A 15402-nucleotide genomic window follows, 5' to 3' on the forward strand; every position below is an offset into this window, starting at 1 on the left:
ATGGGAAAAAAAGTCCACAATCAATATTATTCTTTCATATTATTATTTCAATAATGCCTAGAGGCTGACAAATGTAAGGGAATTATCATGACAGGTCTGTGTTTACAATTCCCTGAATCCACCCTATGATACTCTGGCTGTGAAAATCTCCACAGTAGTTGTGCCACCCAGCTCCCTATTCATCTACTTCTCGTCTTCCGATTGAACAGATGTCTCTAACACAGTAAAAATCTCCGTGGATTTCCACCCCAGTAGCCCCTCATGGGTGAAAACCATCTTTTTATTTTTTATTGTCCCAGTAGCTCCTGTGAGATTTGAGCCAGCAGATGAAGGAGCTTTGCCTCATGACACTTGCTGCCTGCCCACTGAGCTACAGCATCAGGAAGGCTGCTGAACTTCTGTCAGATAGACAAGTGTTTCTGTTGTTATAGATAAAAATTGGACCACTACTGCCCTTCACAAGCCTGGTTGCCAAGTAGGAAGCCATGTGCCATGGGCTGAAGAGTTACAGTGACATCTTTAACCCCCTGCACTAAGGTTGTAGGAAATAAAGGTCTGAATTACAACTCAGTAATAAGTGTTTAGCAATTACTGGGCAATAACCTACTAATGAAGATTTGCCATTTCTCCAGAAAGGGGATTTTAACATTTGCTGAGGTTCTGAGCCTAGTCGCTGCCTTAGAGATGTACAGAAAGGACTGCAACACTAAAGATGGAAGTAGCCAGGGTGTAAACCAGCAACGAGGGAGCCCTGCAGCCAGTACCGCCGTATGTGATGGAGTCCCCACCCTGCCTCAGGCAGTGCTGGTGAAAACGGCGGATCACTGCCTAGCATGAATTGCTAATAGGGAAGGTTATCAATCCTTTCTTCCCCCAACAAATACAGATTTGAATCCACAACTAACATGTATCATAAATCAGATTATACAAGCAATTTCATGAAGGTTATTCAACAACTTGAAGCAGAATACAGTGACATCTGATTTTTTTTAAAAAAAAAACAACAAAAGTATGTATATGAGATGCTTCCTTTCACAAATGTCAGAATGATGGGAGATAATATTTATAATGCTTTAATTTCTAAATGCCAAATCTAAATTTGTAAATCTGTTAATTTGTAAAAACTGTAAAATAGCAGCAGTTGTATAGATCAAATAAAAACAAGGCAGCACTTAATGTAATAAAATATCTATCTGTTCAAAATCAGTTTCACAAGATGAGAATTTACTTTTACCTTAGATTCAAGTCTTTATTTTCAACTCAGAAAGAAATAGCCAGATTTAAACTGCCTTTTCTCTACCAGCCACCCAGAAATGCATACTATTCATGTGTTTGAAAAAATAATAGTCATTGCTTGTAAATATCCTGTAAGCATTTTAGACTGCCCAACCACGAAAAGCAAGAACTTCAAATATTTTCACATAAAATTAAATGGTCAAAATTTCAGCCCATACAGCTCAAGTCTGAGCTTTCAGTGTTGACTTTTATCATTGCTCTCACTCAAAACAAAGCACCTTTAAGGAAAAAAGAATGAAAGTGGTAACTTTCACCTTTACCATAATCAAGGGCACCAAATGAATGGCTTTGCAGGGGCTCCAAGAATGGTAAAATTGGCCTTACCAAGTTTTTTATTCCCTATACCTCTTTATTTTTCTCTTCAAATATGAACAAACTAAAAAAATCCTACATGGAGGAAAATGATGAAATCCACCCAGAGAGAGTCATGGAGAGCAGCTTAGAGTTAAATAATGGAACAGCTTTGTGGTTACCATTCACACAGCTCTCGGAGTCTGGGCTATCAGGCAATGAAGTAGAATAATGAAGCTACTCCTTCAGATAAGAGATCGGCTTTATAAATATGATCTTTTGTACAGCAGCTGTAGGAGAACTGTACACTTGAAAATAAGCTTGTCATATCTCTGAGAGTAGGTGAAGTGGTTCAGGTTTGTGTATGCTTATGAGTTTCTGGGAACATTAGTAATTTTATAGAAATAAAAAACAGAACAAAGAAATTCTTTAGGAGAAAAAGCTTTCAAGTGCATACAAGCTGGTGGCTGAATACATACATACGTGGTCAGCAGCTAGTTATATGCATGCGACTTGGAGAACAGGGCTGACAACCTTCATTTCCAAAAGCACAGGGCATCTTTTTGCTTACATGGTAGAAACATCCCTTCCATAACAGCATAGGGGTATATTCCTTTTTCCAAGCTAGCACTAGGCTAACAGGGCAATACCTAATGAAATACATAAATAGATCTGACATCCTGTCCACGAGGGACCACTGGGCAGTAGCAAACACACAAAATATCACATTATGTGCTCAAACACTTTGTGTGTATGCAGCATGCAGACTTTGGCCAAGTAGTAATACTAGAATGATATTTGCACACATGCTGAGCAATATGGTTTTAGTTCCAGTTGTGCCATATAAATAAATTCCTAAGAAATACTGAGAACCAGTTCTTCAAGTTTTTTGATGTGGATTAATACATAACTCTTTAAAATCTTATCACGCAAAGTCTACTGCACAACTGTTTATTTCTTTTTTCAGTGCAGGGGGTATTTGTATTCTGGTTTGGTTGGCTATTTTTGCTGGTTTTAAAAATGGCTCTGCATTCCTCCAGCTTCTGACATATGCTTCTTGCTTTTCTTATAAGACTAGTGCAGTTCTTTTACTGCTATTAACCACAAAAAAACCCCCAAATTATTGAAACAAACTTTTACATTATTAAGATAAAATGTTTCTTTTCTTCCGTATTTCTATCCACTGCCAGTGGAGTAAGCTCATCACAGCAATCCTCAGTTCACAGAGTTAAAATGCAGTTTTGGTATAACAAGGTTTTGCTGCTTCTGCCACCACAACTTTAAAAATCGATGCTGGTACTGCAGATGGCAGAAGCCACATGAACAGCAAAGCTCCAAGCACTGTCTATACATAAGGTGGCAGGGAGGCTAGAAGGAGCATCAGCAGAAATGCATGAGATGGGTAGGGAGCTCTAAAAAAGCTTTAAGAAACTAGGAATACAATAACCAGTTTTGCAGACACAAAGAGTAGAATGTTATGGATCAAGTGTAAAAATCATGAGGCTTCAGAGATGGAAAAACAACTGGCAGTTGGAAAAATATGCTGTTACAGCATGGGAAGAATAGGTGTGGTCCAGAGGCTAGGCATTAGGCAGATTTAAGGAGACACAGATCATATGCCTTTCCCTCTACCAATGACTTGCTGACTGATTTTAGAAAAAAAAACAAAAAACAAAACAGTTCATTCTTATAAGTGCTCGTTTCCTTCTCTTGTTCACCTCACCCATTTGGATAATAAATTCTCCGTGACAAAGCCTGCCTTTTCTTGAGCATTTGTACAGAACCTAACGCAGTGAGATTTCAGTGTTTTCACAGACACTCTGAAGTAGAACTATAATATAAACAATAGAAAATAATAACATGAACTATGCAAAAAAGTTACATTCTTATTACCTTTTTTCTTACTAAGAGCCCTGACAAGTTTTGTGTCCAAGTACATTTTAGATCTTAATGTAATAAATAAGATCTACTCCACCGCATAAATTAATTTTATTTTTTATCACAAAACAAATACAGAGTATGTTTTATACATTTAAGGAACAATTTCAAAGGCTTCCTTTGACTTTCAATGGAAAACCAGTGTGCATCTCTTGTGTCTCTAAAAATCTTCTGTATCTAGTTTTGAAGAAAGAGACAGAGAAACCATGGCTGAAGAAAACAACTGCAAACCCACCTCTACAATACTGCTGCCTTTTCTGTTATTTCAGTGCTTCACCAGTCTCCAATATTTTCATCATGTACTTCATAACATTTTAAATAAATTGATACAAAGCAACAAAACCTCAGAAGTAACTACAGTCACTGAATAATTATGAGATCAATGCACCATTCAGCAATTCTAAGAACAGAGTCTAACGACCTTGCAGAACGGATCTCCGCTAGCACAGAGCAAGTGTAGTGCTGGGGGGAAAAAAAAAAAAAAAAAAAAAAAGAGGAAAAAAAGCCAGTCAAAAAAATTGCACCCCAAATATGAGGGAATCCCCTGCATGTGCTTCCTCCCCCTGGCTTTGAGTTAGTGCTAACTGGGTGAAGCAGAAGAATGGAGGAACAAAATTATGCAATGGGATCTACAGCCCCTATCTTCTCTACCTTACTTGCTACTGGAAGGTTTTGCCAAACTGAACTCATCCAGTCTGCCACCCTTTTCCTCTTCTCCTCCCCTCATCACCATCTTTTCTCTTTTCCTATAGTCACTCTGGATTTCCTCTCTTCTCCTCCCAAATATTTTCTTCATCATCCTCACCTTGACTGACCATCCCTTTTTTTTTCCCCCAGTCCTATTGGGACACTTAACCCATAACCTTTTTCCTTACTCTTCTCTGCTCCCTCTCAAAGTGAGCTGAAACTACTGCATCACTGATGAACTGTTGTTTGGTGAGGCTGCCTCTTTCTCTCCTATGCAAAGAACCACTCACAACAAGAAGCAGCAGGCAAGAAAAAAAAAAGTGTGCACATGCAAGAATAGCTGCAAGGAGTGAAGCTGGTGTGTGGAGGCTAGAGGGAAACAAGAGAAGGTAGAGCTGGCAAGAGAAGGAATTTAGGCCAAGCCAAAGGGATTTAGAGAAAAGATCAAGAAAAGAGCGCTAAAAGCAAAAGGGATAGCTCACAACCATCTCCTTACATTCATGTCAGAAGAAAAGGTATAGGAATTGGAGAAAAAGGAGACCAAACCAGAAAAACTACTGTAATTCTAGGGGAGGAAAAAAAAAACACAACCCTAACCACAAACCAAAAAACCTATACAAAGGAAAACTAGACCAACAACCAGAAAGAGAATAGAAAGAACAGTGAGAAAAGAAAGAGATGACACAAAATACTGGGAATGAAGAAAAGTCATTATTAAATAACTGCACAAGAGCAAATAAAAACAGTAAAGAATGATCTTTAAAAACTATTAAGAGGTGCAAATACTATTTTCCCACCTGTATCTCCCCATTATTTTTTCCATCTTGAAAACTAAAGAAGGAGAAAGGAAGGAGCACAAAAAGGAATCTGGAAAGAGATGTGGGAGCAGTCTTCTCTCACATCTGTGACAACCACTACCCTGACTTGTAGCAAAGGCTTTTTCTCTGTTAATAACCCACATGGTCACCGTGTGGGCAAGGGTTGAGGGGCACAGATGGATTGGGAAGACAAGACTCTGAACGTGGTGATAAGGACTTTTTTCTTTTTAATTTTGGAAAATAGCTGCCATTATTCATGTTCAGTAATTCTTTAGGCATCACTGTTGCATGCATCAAATTATCACATCTTTTGTTGACAGAAATACTTTTCAGAAACAACTGGAAAACAAAATTTGGTTTTGCATTAAGTGGCTTTTTCTAGCTCTGAAACTTGACAGATGAGTTTGTTTTAAAGGTTAACCATATTTTAATTAATACTTGGTATTAAACCTGAAAGGAAAGGGGAAGCAACAGTCTGTCTCTCCACTTATCAGTGGAAATGGTGACATAAAACCAGAAAGCAAGCCGCCCCCAAAATAGAACATGTTATAACAGGAAGAAGTTGATAGAAAGCTGTTTTTCTTACCCTGATAGAACTTAAGATTTTTTTTTCGCATATCAGACTGTTTCTGATTCCCAGATCAAAAAATGTAAAAACCACTTTTTTTTTTTTTTCATGAAAAGCAACAAAGTTAATCAGATTTACCTACTTGAAGTGTTTTACCAATCTGAAATATCTAGCTTGGTTTTGCTAGTTTGTCTCTTTCTTGATTGCTACTTCATCTCACATGAAAGTGCCCAGTGGTTATTTACTGGAGAGTAGATGAAGGTGCTCTGAGAAGGAGTGGCACACACTTCAGCACACAAGAGCTTGTCCTGCTAACAAGTCACTTTACCTGCCTGCTAAGGGAGAGAGTTTGCAGATCAGCTCCTGCACTTAGGTGCCTGCAAAGCACCCACAATCCTTACGTATGGCAAAAATAAGCTTCTGTTCCCAAAGGCTGCAGTGACGCAATCCTGACGTTAACTTAAACTATGCCTACCTTACACACAAAAGCAGTTCAGTATGTTTCAAGTCTACGCGACATAGTTTTAACAAATTCATAATCCATCATAGTTTTAACAAATTCATAATCCATCATTCATTTTCTGCTGTGGAGACTCTGTATTCTCTGGCTTGTCTTTTATATCCATTTCCCCATTCTTACTGCATTCCATTCGTTCAGTTTACCTTTTTATATTTACTATATGTGAGAAATATTCAAACAAGGGAAAAATAAAGACAGTTTTAGCAATGATTTCTGTTCTTTACAGAATGTTCTGAAAGGTTCCACATGACAATGCTGGCAGATGTTGATGCATGCGATGTTTTAGCTAAGCCAATGATTGACAGGTACACCATTATTTCTGCAATCTGGACTGACTGTTACACAGAGTAAATGCTAATCCTTATCCATTCAGTTGTTTCTTCACATTATTCATTTTTTTTCCCTCCAGTGTAGGAATGACTTGTTTGTTGCACTCCTAATCCTGTGCCTTTGTGCCAATCGACAGCAGACTGCAATGAACACACCTGGACAACTATTCTCTGATGAGACTACAGAAATGATAGCCACTGTAGCAAATGCCCACTAGTAAAAGCCATGATATGTGACTCATGGGGAGCCAAAGAACAATTCTCCTAGCTTCAATTAATTGAGCTATACCTAGAGATTTTGTGTGCTTATGTAGGTATCTCATTTTATCAAGACTGCTTTGCATGCAGAAAAGATGCCTCACAATATAAACCTATACTCTAGCCTGTTTTAAATTAGGTCCTCTACGATATGCGTGCTCAGGAGATGGAAGACTTTTTCTGGGTTTAATTGGATGTTAGCTTCTGAGCGTTCCAAGGTGTGAATTGTGGGGGGCTTTGATGCCGTGGCACATAAGGTTGGATTAGCAGTAAGAAAAGAGCACATTCCGAGTAAGCTATCCAAGAAATGCATTTGCAGCAGGAAAATTACCTTGGGACAACCAAAAGCAAATCTGGAAGGGGTTTTGATTTGAGAATATTTTTCATCTTAAGTTCTGCCCTGAACAAGTCAGTTTTGTGTAGCACAACAGAGAGAAAGCTAAGTTTAACAAGTTGTAGAAGATTAACCAATTTACAGAAGATAAAAGCTGTGACAAGAAATTCTTACACTAAATGTTGTCGGGACCTTTATGCAGAAGTCAGAGACATGCATTATAACCATTGTCAAACAAACAGACAAAAAAGTAGTGAGCAGATGATGATCCCAATTCCATTCTTGTTTCTAAATTTTGGTACTCCTCTGAAAAGGGTGAGCTGGACTGACTACAGGTCATGGGCCCAGGCAGCTTGCACCTCCCACTGTTACTCTTCAGAGCTTGGGTTTCTTGTGTTTTGTTTTACAGATGAGGAAGAAAGTAATAAATTCAATAGACTGGAAACAAAAATCTGAAGACAACATTTCTTGACGTATTCTTGTCCAACCATTGTAACTGCAGCTCTAAGGAAAATCTGTCCTTTTTATCTACTATGTAGAGAGCTCAAATTTTCAAGTATTTTAATGAATCAAATATTTTGTTTTCACTATACTTTATGACAATTATCTATCCTGCAGGACATTGTAGAATAATGGCCAAAAGAAAAAACACATTGCACCTTGGTGGGTCCTCATCTGCTTGAAGGGAAATAGAGGCTATTCCAACTTCTGTCAGACTTGATTTAAACATACAGTGTCTATGAGGTCAGGAGATACTGCAAAAGGAAATCAATGGCAGATTGCCAAATAATACTTACAATATCAGGAGATGCATCCATGCATTGGGTAATCTAAACATTACAATCTTAAAGATTATGTTCATTTGCTCACTAAACCATAAGAAAAAAAAAATCAGTGCGTCTTTCGTAATGAAAATATTTCCAGTAAAAATGTTGGTGAGTTATTCTGAGACACTTCTTTACAAATTCTGACTTTGCTCCTTGATCCAAGAACATGTTACTTGCACACCAATAAAGTAATGTTTGTGTTTAGGGTAGTATAGCAGTTAACAGGTTACAAAATGAGATAAAGTCTATTACCTCTTTTGATATGTTTTGAAGTGCCTCTTCAAAACAGAATGTTTGGCTGTGTCTAGAAGTAGTTAATACAAGCTGAACAACTGTGCAGGGGGTATATTTAGCAGGTATGATTATATTTCCTTCCAGAGCATGGATCTGACAAGTTGTATATTCAGCACGTAGATAAAATTTTGAGACTAATTCAGCAAAAAAGTTCCCAGCATAGCATTCACAAAAATCATGTAAACCTCAGATAGACAGATTGTATTCAAAATGAGATGATCTAGGGAGCATTCCAGAGCATAACTGTAGTGCCATGAACCCGAAGTGGCCCTGAAGAGAAAGATTCTTTGACCAGCATTTAAATCTGTAACAATCCTTTGAGAAACTTTGATTCTGCAGGATAAGAAAGAAGAGCAGCCACCTGGGAGATGGCAGCCTGAGATGACTGCAAAGCAAATTTCCACTAAAGCTGGGTGACAGCATGCTTTAAGTTTTAAGAGATAAAGGATCTTTATAATCAAAACCTGCATTTGTGTTCATTTTGGCTGGGATAGAGTTCATGTTCTTCATAGTCAATTGCATGGGGCTGTGATTTGGATTTGTGCTGAAAACAGTGTTGGTAACACAGGGATGTTTTCATTATTGCTAAGCAGTGCTTACAGAGTCAAGGCCTTTTCCGCTTCTCACCCCACCCCACCAGCAAGCAGGCTGGGGGTGCACAAGAAGTTGAGAGGGGGCACAGCTGGGACAGACTGACAGTTCTGGACAACTGACCAGAAAAGATATCCCATACCATATCATGTCATGCTTAATATATAAATCTGGGGGAAGAAGAAGGAAAAGGGTGGACATTAAGAGTGATGGCATTTATCTTCCCAAGTAACCATTACACATGATAGAGCCCTGCTTTCCTGGGGATGGCTGAACACCTGCCTGCCCATGGGAAGGAGTGAATGAATTCCTGTTTTCATTTGCTTGTACATGCGTCTTTTGCTTTACCTGTTAAACTGTCCATCTCAACCCATGAGTTTTCTCACTTTTACCCTTCCGATTGTCTTCCCCATCCCACCAGGAGGGAGTTAGCAAGAGGCTGTGTGGTGCTTAGTTACTGATTAGGCATTGTACATATCTGCCAGGTGTCATGGGGTTTGATATGTGGTATTATTAGAGTAGGTGTCATTAATCCAGCAGCTAGATTAAAAGCTGAGACCACCATTCACAGCAGCCCAGACCCTGTTGTTGCCTTGGCCCCGAAACCTATGCAATTGTTAATGTCTTTAAAATTAATCCTGACTGTAATTAAATTGGTGGTTAAAAAAATTTTTTTACACCCTAAAAGAGCCCTGAAATGATTGCCTAAAGATGGGTGTGCTTCAATAGATATGTCTTCTAAAACAAATCTTCTAGCAAAGTTCTCAGAAATAAAACAACTCTGTACGATCCTTGACCATCTAGAGTTGCCAAGGAATAAAGCAACCCATGACTGCTATGAAAAGCCATCACAGCTATGCTCATCTTGGTGGCACCATGCCCCAAGCAAAGGGATGCCTACATATTTGTGGAATGCATCTCTGTGATGTAACCCATCAATATTTTTATAGCTTTGAAATAAATGAAGGTTAGTTTGAAAGCTTCCAGACATTCTTAATGGGGAGGCTCATCTGCTCTGGAATGATGTCTCCTGAGCTTTTAAGGGAGCCAATACCTGCTAAATATTGTATAGCCCAAATCTCAGTTAAAAGAGGAACAGATCCAGGTACCTCCTTACTATGTTTCTGAATTTCTCAGGTGTTGGTTCAAGGCTGTGAAATGGACTCCCCTAGAAACCACAAACTATTACAAGCCGCATCATCCTCTTTCCCAAGGGAAAGCCCCATTTTTTCACCTTTGTGTTTTTAATATAAAAGAATAGCAACATGTACAGCTGGTGACAACCTGTATTTGTTACTACTGCTCTTAGTAGTTTCCTAACAACTAACTGTGATCTAGCTAACTAAAAGCTGCAAGAGGGGGGTATGTCAATTCTTGCAGTTCACCATCTTTGTTTTAACTTTTGCACTGCCAATAAAACAAGGAACCACAGGTAATATATTTAAACATTTTCATCAGCATCAGGTACACTGTCCAATTGCCAGGCAAATGGGAGAGAGCGGCCAAGGTCTGCCATAGGCCTTCACCATAAGAAACTGATATTTGCCTTTTTTTTTCCAGAATGTGCAAAGCTTGAGAGCTTCCCTTCTATAGGGAACATTATGTCAATGTCCAGCGCTCCTGCAAACAAAGAGGACATTTCCTGCTAAAGATGGTGATAGAGTCACCGGTGCTATTTTATGTTATGCCACTTAAACATTTCTGCCGCTCAGTGCTTCCGCATGACTGTCAACCAGTCACTGACAACCATACTGCACATTCTGTGTTACTCATCCCTGGATTTTGAGTCCAGAGAAGGAAATCAGATTTCAAATGAAGTTTAATGTAAAGTATGATGTGGAAAAAATAGAGTCCTCAGCATGAGCCTTATGGTGCACACCGACAGACCCCTTAATTCCTCACAGCTCTTAACCTTTTGGTACCCTACTTTGAACTTCTGTAAAACTAGGATGCTGACCTGCTTCGTGGGTGGGTGATTATAACACTGAATTAATATTTGTAAATTACTGCAATACATTTGAATGAAAAATGTAGAACTGTAAAGAATGATGATTATGATGAACCTTCAATTCTTTTTTAAGTTGGTCCATCTGTCATTATAAACCATCTTGAAGTAGGTTATAATTCAAAAAACATAAAATTTATTGTGTAATACTAGTTATCAAGACAGACCCCTGTTTTAACTTAGCAAGTAGCTAAAGGAAAAAAACTTCACTTTTACTTTACAGTCCTTTTCTATTTATATGGCTTTTATACCATGGTAAATGGTACAGCTGTTCTGTAAGATACCCCCGTATTGTTATATAGAAGAACTTCAGATTTAACCTGACCTACTCAGAATGGATATCTACACTACAGTATGTTATGAGACCTTTGTGATACTTCTTTGATAATTTTTTGCAGACCTCCATTAGAAACATGGAAAAGCTACTTCAAGAGTGCACACTTACAGCTTACTGTTTACCTATACACTCATAAGATCAAAACCTCCGGTCTTACTGTTTTTGTTAACAAGGAGCACTAAAAGTCTTCCCACATACTGAGTTTTGGTTTCCATTTTACAATCTGAGATGACAGACGGCACAAAAATGATGAGAAAACTGTGGGGAGGCTTCCAGAAGATTGATTCTCTCATCAGCTGATTCTTTTCTAGTTAGTCTTTTATTGACTACAAAGGTATAGCCAATGCAGAAAAGGAAAACCGGACTGCCCTGTTTAATCCTGAGGGCATTGGCAAAAGGTGATCACTTTTTGAGAAAACAGAGGCCTACAAGGAAATCAGCACACTGTATGAGCCGTTAAGCTGATTTAAACACACAGGGGATGCCTGGGGTTGAGCTCAAGATCTCTGAGGTGTGAGATGAGAATGAAACTATTGCACAGACTAATATTACTGAGCTTTAGTAGCAGGTGGTATAGTTGATCAGTCAGGAACCTGTCACTTGGAGAATAGGCCAATAGATCTGAGAGACATGAAAAATCCTTCGTTTTTTCCCCCTCTTCCTCACCAAGAATAAAAATATTGCGATTGGGAACTTTAGCAATTACCAGCTAAAACTTTTCACAGTTTATGCAGTTATAAATAATAGAGCAGAACCAAAATATTGTTGCAAAGCACACACTGGCAGAATGTACAAAAAAATTTAAAATTACATTATAAGCATTTGTATCCATGATTGCAATAACATTACCTGCAATTCTGACGCATCGAATTCCAACAGAAACCATGATCAGAGGACAGAAAAAGAAATTCACATAGGAATATATGATGCCCCAAGCACAGCGATATTTTCTTTGTATTAAAATCTGTATTTTATCATCTGGAACACATACTGCAGCACCTATATTGGGGTTGGACTAGATGACCTCTAGGGGTCCCTTCCAACCCAAAACATTCTACGATTCTATGATATTGTGTGTATGCTTGGAGGCTGTTCACAGCAACTTTGGGGAACTTGTAACGGTTTCTGGTATGTGCTTCTCCAGCAAACGAGCCACCATTGAATAGATTAAAGTTAATGCCTGCATGTTTCTAGGATTAATAGACTTTGCCGGCAACTGAAAATTTTCACCATGTTTTCCACATATATTACATTATTCAGAACTCAATTTTCCTGCCCTTTTTCCCTTTTTATCTTCACTGAATTTTCAGACAAAAAGCTTACTACTGCTAATTGGCAAGCAATATAAAAAAAGTGTCAAACCTAAGCAAGGCAGACAAAAAAAATCTTTCACATTCCAGAGGCGCAAATTTCAGGTGTCTTCTTGCACAAACACATCTGTAGATGCACTTCTAATGAATGAACAACTTGTTCATGGATTAGTTGGTTTTAAAATTTCAGCATACATGTGTATATCATTGGTGTGTCTTAATAACAACTGGCTGACTGTAATAACCAAAACAACTGCAAGTTCTTTGAATCTCTTATTTCAAAGTCCAGTATCTATAGATATTAGGAGAACTTGTATAATTTGTGACTAAATAATCTTGACATTCAAAAGTATACCACCAAAATCAAATGGGTAATAAGTGCATAAAATCCAAGGTTAAATATTTCAAATACTTTTTTTTTTATCTTGGAGACATGCAATTCAAACTCTCTCAAATAACACAAATGCAGACACTATACCAACATCTGGTACACCAGGTACAAATGCACAATAATTTCAGACTCATTTTTAACTCAGTGAGTTAGTGTGGCTGAGATAAATTGCATGCAAGGCAGATTATCCCTTGAGAGAAAGCTGCCCTGTATACTGCATTTAACAGATTACATCAACGACTATCTTCCAAAACTGTCAACAATTTTTAAGAAAGTGGCACAGCTTTCCTGGATGATATTGTGGAATATTGTAATTCTACATGATAGAGGTCACCATACAGCAGCTATTGCTAATCGTCTGAATAGGCCGCAAGGTAGAACTTTTCAGGTAAGTTTCTTCTCCAGAAAATTTCGTATATGGTCAGATTTCTGTACAAAGAGAACCACATCTTCAATCTTTCTCATAAGTAAAGTGCCAAGCACACTGCCAGGCTGAGAGAAATACGTTTATATTAAATTACTATTAGCACAAAAATAAACAGCATTAACCATAATTCTACAACACCTTTGACTTGATAGGAAATATCTTCATTCTTTTGAAAACAGAATAAACCTCACAAACTGAGATACTAAGAACTACCAGAGAGAACACCCATGCTCCGAGTCTATCTCCAAAGCTGCTGGGTTTTGGGTCTTAGAGTCAGCAGTAAAGCACTTCTTAGGTGATGCTTATGTAAACATTGAGTTCTGGTAGGATGTTAGAGTGGAGGCCTAACTACATAAAATTTTGCACATATTATATCAGTGCATCAGACTACTAAGTGCTTCAAATAAACAGAAAAATAGAACACATCGCACAGTATGTTATTACCAACTTGCTGTAAGAAAAATTTGTATAAAAATACATGCCATCAATATGTTCTTTCCCCAAAATAATAATTTGTGGGTATTTTTTTCAGAGAATGAATGATTTCTCTTTTCATAGAATCATAGAATGTTTTGGGTTGGAAGGGACCCTTAGAGGTCATCTAGTCCAACCCCTCTGCAGTGAGCAGGGACACCGCTAACTAGATCAGGTTGCTCAGAGCCCCGTCCAACCTGGCCTTGAATGTTTCTAGGGATGGGGCCTCCACTACCTCTCTGGGCAACCCGTTCCAGTGTTTCACTACCCTCATTGTAAAGAATTTCTTCCTTATAGCCAGTCTAAACATACCCTGCTTCAGTTTAAAACCATTACCCATTGGCCTGTCACAGCTGGCCCTACTAAAAAGATTGCCCCCATCTTTCCTATAGGCTCCCTTTAAGTACTGAAAGGCCGCAATCAGGTCTCCCTGCAGCCTTCTCTTCTCCAGGCTGAACAAGCCCAACTCTCTCAGCCTGTCCTCATAAGAGAGGTGCTCCAGCCCTCGGATCATTTTAGTAGCCCTCCTCTGGACCCACTCCAACAGTTCCACGTCCTTCTTGTGCTGAGGGCTCCAGAGCTGGACACAGTACTCCAGGTGAGGTCTCACCAGAGCAGAGCAGAGGGGCAGAATCACCTCCCTGAACCTGCTGGCTGTGCTTCTTTTGATGCAGCCCAGGGTATGGTTTTCATACATTTAAATCTGGATCAAGCAAACTGAAGAAATTTACATTGACGAAAGGATGGGATTAGCTGACTTTTTTTTTTTTTTTTGTCTCACTTCAAAATTAGCTCAAAAGCCCATATATTTGGACCTGTATATGATGCAATAACTAGCTTAGTACCAGTATAGCTTTTTAGACACGGATAGGGAACATTTTCTAAGAACAGTACTAGAAACACAGACTCTTCAAAAGATAAGGAACATAAAACTTAATTGCTTTCTAGATATTATCTTAGAAGATGCAATCTTTTTTTATAGCATGCAAGCAAAACCACAGGTGAAACTTTCCAAAAGAACGAATGTCTTGTGAAATCCACAAAGATGACATTGAACTGCAGAAGTATATTGGACAGGTACAACCAAGTACACATACCCAAAATACATTGGTAAATCCCTGTGATATCTTCATACCAACACAAAAGAATTTAGTTTCGAGCGTGGAAAACTGTGACGAGAAAACCAATGCAACCTGTATTACTGCTCTCCTTAACTATGCCCTGGCTGAAAGTTGTCTTCCAATTAATTACTCTTTTTTTTTCTATAGTCAATACTACGATAGCTTGTTTACAATGAGCCTCGTGTTGTGATCAACCACCTAAGTAGGCTTTGTAAAGGAAAAGGGTACTATTACTCCCAAGACTGTAGTATGTAAGTGTTACTTCACTGAAGAACAGGTTACTGACCCATTCTGGTACACTCGGTGCTATGCCAACTGCTTTCTTTGTGGTGCACGTAGCGCGCGTTTGTTACAGTCAGTAACTGCAGTACCTGGGGGTTTATATCATATCTTCACCACTAGAGATTCCTGTTCAGTCACTGATATGCAGCTCAGGATAGCATCCCTCTGGGTGGCATTATGGAATAAACTGTACATAAAGCTGGTAAATGGCTCAAACTCACATTTCAGAAGTAGAAAGTAGTCCTTCAGTATCAGACCAGGAGAAACCTACCCTCTTCCTTTAAGTTTTTCCTTAACCACCAAC

The sequence above is a fragment of the Egretta garzetta genome, unplaced genomic scaffold (assembly GCF_000687185.1).
Source record: "Egretta garzetta isolate BGI_Z169 unplaced genomic scaffold, ASM68718v1 scaffold16, whole genome shotgun sequence".
Lineage (NCBI taxonomy): Eukaryota > Metazoa > Chordata > Aves > Pelecaniformes > Ardeidae > Egretta > Egretta garzetta.